The sequence below is a fragment of the Aythya marila genome (genome assembly GCF_965140915.1).
Source record: "Aythya marila genome assembly, chromosome: 25".
In the NCBI taxonomy this organism is placed as follows: domain Eukaryota; kingdom Metazoa; phylum Chordata; class Aves; order Anseriformes; family Anatidae; genus Aythya; species Aythya marila.
Genome location: NC_139066.1, coordinates 2,300,561 through 2,307,797, shown reverse-complemented (window position 1 = coordinate 2,307,797; position 7,237 = coordinate 2,300,561). Strand labels below are relative to the sequence as shown.

General features: G+C 53.7%; 1 gene segment (V, D, J or C); it reads right to left on the bottom strand.

The window, feature by feature from the left end:
- Positions 1-827: 827 nt before the first annotated feature.
- On the bottom strand, positions 828-3,085 carry LOC309887438 (Ig heavy chain V region 914-like). The segment is given in 2 exons: positions 2,802-3,085; positions 828-2,044 (listed from the first exon to the last, which is right to left on the bottom strand).
- Positions 3,086-7,237: the final 4,152 nt, after the last annotated feature.

Here is a 7,237-nt window from a genome sequence, read left to right as displayed (position 1 = left end):
TCTTCTGCAGATCATGACTGCCTCGGAACTGATTACCTGGCGAGACACATGATAAATCATCTCTAACTCACTCAGACTCGTTGACCTCCCGGGAAACTAGTGGTTCTTCCACAGCAAACAAATTCAGCACTTCATCTCTTCTGCACAAGAAAATAGTCCCATTTAGGATCAGAGGGAAAAGCTGTCCAGTGTTTAACCATGGAATCATAGAAACATGGAGAACGACACCTCCTTGCTGCAACCTTCTCTCAGACAGCTGCAGAGAATGATTGGGTCTCCCCTCAGCCTGCTTTTCTCTACACTAAAAAAAAAACAGTTCCCTCGGCTGCTGATGAGAACACTTGCTTTCTAGTCCCCTCACCAGCTTTCTTGCTCTTTGCACATACTCAAGCAACTCAATATCCTTCTGTGGTCGTTTTACTTGGGTGGACAGCCGAGTTCCACCACAGCCGCTCTCTCACTCCCCCTCCTCAGAGAAAAAGGTGGAGAAAAAACGACACAAAGGGCTCAAGGTCTTAGATGAGGATGATTTAATTAAAGGGAAAAGGAAGAAGAAGAAAAAAATAAAAAAAAAAAAAAAAAAAAAAGGAAAACGCAGTACAGAAGCACAGAGAGAGAAAAGCAGTTACCCTCTACTTCTCATCAACGAGCAACATACAACCACATCCTGGGAAGCAGGGCGCCGCGGCCCCTTCGGCGGACGAGGAGGCGGCCGCGGGGCGGGGCGCGGGGCAGCTCGGCGGGCAGCGGAGGAGCGCGGCAGCCGGAGGCAGGGAGGGAGCCTCCTGGCCCTGCCCTCCCGGCGCTGCCCCAGCCTCAAGCCTTGAGCCCCCCGCAGCCCAGCAGGAGGGACCCGGCAGTGCCGTTCCGGAGCCACACGGAAAAGCTGCTCGGCTGCTCGCTACCTGCTGTGCCCACATGAGCCGGCAGTGAGAGCCTCATCTCTGCCATCCTGCAGCTGCAAGCACCCGTCCTCAGGATCTCTTGCTCCCATCGCAGCCTGAGCACTGACACTACTATCAGGGAGAGGGAAATAGAGAAACAACCAGGACATGAAGGGGAGCAAAGTGTTTGTTGCCAATAGGTGGACTTCCAGTGGAGGGCTGTAGAGCAGGAACTACGGTGGAGGGAGAGAGGAGCCAGCAGCCCTGTGAGGGAGTGACTGATGCAGCCGCTGAGCAAAAGGCATGGGGTGATGTGGCTGGGAGGATTCACAAAATCATCAAAATGGGGCTTAAGCAGGACAAGCACTTCCCTAGTCCTGATGGCCACACTGTTTCTGATGCAGGTCAGGATGCCATTGGCCTTCTTGGCCACAGGACACACTGCTGGCTCATGATCAACTGGTTGTCAAACAAAATCTTCAGGCCCTTATCTGTCAGGACATTTTCCATCCACTCTTCCCCAAGCCTGAATGGGACTGTTACGTCCGTCAATCCCACAGAATGGGGTTGTTAGCACCCAAGAGCAGCACTCGGCACTTCCTCTCATGAGGAAGCCTGTGCAGCTCTTCTTGATGCACTCCAGCTGACCTGGTCATTTTCCCCTGACACTGCTGCTATTATGTGCCCTGACGGGCAACGTGGGAAAGTGCTGAGCTGAAGGCAGTTCTCTGCCCTCTTCAGCAAGGAAATATGGTTCTGTTGCCCCTCCTTGTTCTCTGTGGCAGCAATGCACATAGGAAAGGCAAGGGGAGGAGGTTTCTGCTAAAGCTCAGCTGAATTTCCTGTCCCTGTGTGAACAGCAGAGAAGTAGCGGGCTGAGTCCTGGGACAACAGGACTTGAAGTGACAAATAAGCTTTGGACTGGGAATTGTCCCGGGAGACATTGGCTCGGCCCTCCACCGCTTTGCCGTAGTCTTTTGTATTACCAAATGCATTGATGAAGGACACCCACTCAATCCTGCCAAAAGGTGCCTGGCGGTACCACAGCACATGGTAACTTCTGAAGTTGAAGCCTGATCCCTGGCAGGAGAGGTGCACAGAGTTCCCGGCTGCTTGCAGACCTCCACCAGACTCCACCAACTTCCACTGTGCCCACACCCCTGCAGAAAGAGAGCAAAGGGAGGGGGGCAGTTTGTGCTCATGGACAGAAGAGGATGCTAACCAGAAGCCGCAGCAACCCCAGCCTGGCATAGCCTTAGCCACTAACTCGCTTGTTCCCAAGAAAGACCCTGACTTGGTGAAGGCAATGTAGCTTGGGAGCAGGTTTATGTTTAAGTCTGGCTGGATTTCCTGCTGCTGTGCGAACCACGCAGAAATAGTGGGCTGAGTCCTGGGGGTGCAGGCCATGCAAAAGCAGAAATGCCACAGACCGGGAATTATTGCGGGAGGTCGTGGCTCTACCTTTTATCCCTGGCAGGTAATGAATGTCTGAAGAATCATAGCTGATGTAAGAGAGGCACTCAAGACGGCCACTGGGTGCCTGACGGTACCACCAAAAATAATAGTTGATCAAAGTCAAAGCATATCCCTGGCAGGAGAGGAGTACAGAGTCCCCAGGTGCTCGAAGACCTCCGCCAGACTCCACAACCCTTGGCTGCGCCCACACCCCTGTGGAAAGACAGTGCATGGAACCAGACAGTACAATGTTTCCCAGCTGCATGTTTGCTCCCAGCACAGCCTGATTGAACAAACCCCTTGCTCAGAACAAAGGCCATTGGCCAGGGGCACTGCCCCGACTGCCCTCCTCGGGGCTCAGACGGGGCTGCTCCCAAAGCCTTCCCGATCGCGACAGCCTCCCTCTCCCGCACACACCGGACACGGACCCCTACCAATCTGCCCTCCCCGCCCGCCGCTCACCTGCCGGCCCCAAGGCCAAGGCCAAGGCCAGCAGCCGCGGCCCCAGCCCGCCCGCCATCGGGCCCTGCCGCGCCCGGCGGGAGGCGGACAGGAGCAGAGCGGGGCCAAGCTCGGGCCGCTCCTGCCCGCACCACAAGTCGGGCCCTCGCCGGGGCAGCGCCCACCGCTCCGCCCGCCCAGGCCCGGCCCACACCGCCCCCCGCGGGGCCGCGGCCCCTTCGGCGGACGAGGAGGCGGCCGCGGGGCGGGGCGCGGGGCAGCCCTGTGAGGGAGCGGAGGAGCGCGGCGCCCCGGCAGCCGGAGGCAGGGAGGGAGCCTCCTGGCCCTGCCCTTGACTTGAACAAAACTGACTCCACAATCAGTAAGATTGTAACGTAGGTATGTTTATTCAGCGCTGGGCAGCACGGGGGGTAGTCCTGTCAGAAACGTGCTCACCTGACACCGCAACTTGCTTTGCTTAAATGTAGTAAAGAGTTACCTATGCATGAAGTTTCACAATACGCCCATACAAATTCATAACCTGTCCCCGCTTCGTATTAAAACTAGTTCCAAGGAGTCATTTCCATAAACTCCTCCCATCTGCGCTTGTGTAGTGTATTCTGGTGGTGGTCATCGGGGATCGTGGGGATGAAGACTGATGACTCTTCCTCCTCACCGCTCGTTGACCTCTTGTCTTTGCACAGACTCAGTTGCTCCTTGGCTCTTGTCCATTCGCAGCACCAGTTTCTAACAGTTTCTTAAGATAGGCTCACACTCTTATTAAGAGACTGACCTTGGTAAGGGGCCCAAGGCTTCTTGCTTTAGTTAATTTGCACAATGCACCATAGTTAGCAAAGACACTAAGTAGCATCCTAGTTTAAAGCCGTCAGCGCTCTATTGCTACTTGATAAGAATCTCCTAACTCCCTCTCAGCCTTACCATCAGCTGGCCAGTGAACCAACAACCAACACATCAGAAGGAATGCCCCTGAGACTAACTAGAAGAAAAGTCACAATTCAACCTGGTGTGTCTCAAACATATTGAGCGCATTCCGGGAGAATTTGATATTGGAGGGTTGACTCATGCATATACCCTATTTGGATTAAGGCCTTAACAAAACAATAAATTGAAAATATCTCTCTGGAAGCTGTACCAAACTAAAAAAAAAAAACCAAACAAAAAAAAAAAACAAAAAAAAAAAAACAAGAACACAACAACAAAAAAAGAAGCAAACAAAAAAATCCTTTCTTTCTTTCCTTCTTTCTTTCTTGTAAGGACTGCTCTGCAACAATTACAACATCAGTGTGTTATCAACATTATTTTCATGCTAAGTACAGAACACAGCACCTTACCAGACACTTGGAGGAAAATTAACTCTATCCTAGACAAAACCAGCATTCTGGCTCACTTGTAATGAGGGATTTCTTGAGTAGTCCCACTACCGGAGAGAATCCCTGGACACCCCTCTACTGGTGCATCATGCTCTGGCAGCACAGGCCACAGCTGCAGTCTGTCCCATTCCACGTCCTGGCTCGCCCCTTTGCTGGGACATGTGAGTGAACATGGAGAGGGTGAGAAGCCCCAGTAGGAGGTTCATGTCAGGGAACACTTCAGCTTTCTGTCCCCACAGAGGCAGAACAAAAGCAGTAAGTGCAGTCCCGGGGATGCAGGGCATGCAGGACAATACATTTCAACACCTAGAAACTGTCCCAGGAGGTGGTGGGCTGCACACCCACACATGGCAGCCTTCCATAAGGTGTAGGAAAAGGAACTTTTGCTGTAGACGGAGACCAAGAGGAATGCGGACCTGTGTACATGCTGGTATCATGAGATGCTATAGTCATTCACAATCAGCCTGCATCCCCAGCTGGTGACGTGCACGGAAATCACAGAACCATAGAATCATTCAGGCTGTAAGATCATCAAGTCCAACCATCAAGCTCACCTACCAAATCCTGATATGGATAGACTAAAAATAACATGCACTTAGTGTCCATCCTGCTTCCCACTGCCCTGCAGACTCCTTGGTGGATGAGGAGGTGAGCATAGGGCAGAGAGCAGGGTGGGAAGGAGTGGATCCTCCAGCAGCAAGAGGCTGCAATATACGTAGCCTCTGTGGCAGCAATGTATGTTGCAAAGGCCTGGGGCCCTGGCACTAGGTTTGTGTTAAAGCTCAGCTGGATTTCCTCTCCCTGTGTGAACTGCACAGAAGTAGTGGGCTGAGTCCTGGGGTACCAGGGAGCTCAGGGACAGAGAAGACTTGGACTGGGAATTGTCCCGGGAGGCTGTGGCTCTGCCCTCCACTGCTTTACCATATTCTACAGTGCTACTATCGTAGCTAATTAAGGACACCCACTCAAGACTTCCACCGGGTGCCTGACGGTACCACCACACAGCAAATGAACCGAAGTTGAATCCAGATCCCTGGCAGGAGAGCTGCACGGAGTCCCCAGGTGCTCGCAGACCTCCACCAGACTCCACCAGCTTTAATTCAGCCCAAACGCCTGAAGAAAGACATCACAGGGAGTAGGGATGCATGTGCCCACGGATAGAAGATCCTCTCCAGAAGGTACAGCAACTCCAGACCAGCACAGACAGAAACGCCAACCCGCTTGCTCAACATAAAGCCCCTGGCCAGGGGCACTGCCCCGACTGCTCTCCTCGGGGCTCAGACGGGGATGTTCCCAAAGCCTCCCCGACCGCGACAGCCTCCCTCTCCCGCACACACCGGACCCGCCCCGCTGCCCTCCCCGCCCGCCGCTCACCTGCCGGCCCCAAGGCCAAGGCCAAGGCCAGCAGCCGCGGCCCCAGCCCGCCCGCCATCGGGCCCTGCCGCGCCCGGCGGGAGGCGGACAGGAGCAGAGCGGGGCCAAGCTCGGGCCGCTCCTGCCCGCACCACAAGTCGGGCCCTCGCCGGGGCAGCGCCCACCGCTCCGCCCGCCCAGGCCCGGCCCACACCGCCCCCCGCGGGGCCGCGGCCCCTTCGGCGGACGAGGAGGCGGCCGCGGGGCGGGGCGCGGGGCAGCCCTGTGAGGGAGCGGAGGAGCGCGGCGCCCCGGCAGCCGGAGGCAGGGAGGGAGCCTCCTGGCCCTGGCCTCACCGTCAGCTGCCCGGTGGACCAACAACCCACACATCAGAAGGGATTCCACTGAGGCTAACTAGCAGAAAAGTCACAATTCAACCTGGCCTGTCTCACATATTTTCAGTGCGTTCCGGGAGAAACTGATATTGGAGGGTTGCCTCATGCATGTGTCTTATTTGGAGTAAGGCCTTAAAAAATGCATAAATTGTAAATATCTCTCCAGAAGCTGTATAGAACTAAAAAAACAAAATACACAACAACAACAGCAACAAAACCAACAAAACCACTCCTTCCTTTCTTTCTTTCTTTTAATGCATGCTCTGCAACAACTACAACATCATTTTGTTATCGCCATAATTCTAATCATAGGTTCAAAACACGACACCCTATCTGACATTTGGAGGAAAATTAACTCTATCCTAACCAAAACTAGGATACTTGCTCACTTGTAATGAGGGATTGCTTGAGTAGTCACACAGTCTGAAAGAATCCCTGGACACCCCTCTACTGGTGCATTACACAGGAATTTGGACCTGTGTGCATGCCGGTGTCATGAGATGCTATAGTCATTCACAATCAGCCTGCATCCCCAGCTGGTGACATGCATGGAAATCACAGAACTGTAGAATCATTAAGGCTAGAAAAGACCTGTAAGATCACCAAGACCAAAATCAACCTTACTTAACAAATCCTGTCATGGATAGGATAAAAAATAACATACCACTGAGTGTCCATCCTGCTTCCCACAGGCCTGTGACCTGTTTGGTAGAGAAGGAGGTGGGCATGGGGCACGGAGCAGGTTGGAGAGGAGCATGTCACCCCAGTAGCCACAGGCTTCTAGTCCTGGCTGCCTTACGCTGCCCAAGTCTCACACAGCATGGCAAAGACGTTCCTACTGAGGGGATGGCAGACCTCCTGAGGAGGACTTTAAACTATAAAGAAGGGGGGAAAGGAGAGAATAACCAGAAGCCCTGTGAGGGAGTGACTGATGCAGCTGCTGAGCAGAAGGCGTGGGGTGATGTGATAGGAAGGATTCACAAAATCATCAAACTAGGGCTTAAGCAGGACAAGCACTTCCCCAGTCCTGATGGCCACACTGTTTCTGATGCAGGTCAGGATGCCATTGGCCTTCTTGGCCACAGGACACACTGCTGGCTCTTGTTCAGCTGGCTGTCGAACAAAACCCTCAGGTCCTCCTTTTCTGTCAGGACACATTCTATCCACTCTTCCCCAAGCCTGAATGGGATTGCTATGTCTGTCAATGCCACGGAATGGGTTTGTTAGGACCCAACAGCAGCACTCAGCACTTCCTCTCATGAGAAATCCTGTGCAGTTCTTCTTGCTGCACTCCACCTGACCTGGCCATTTGCCCCTG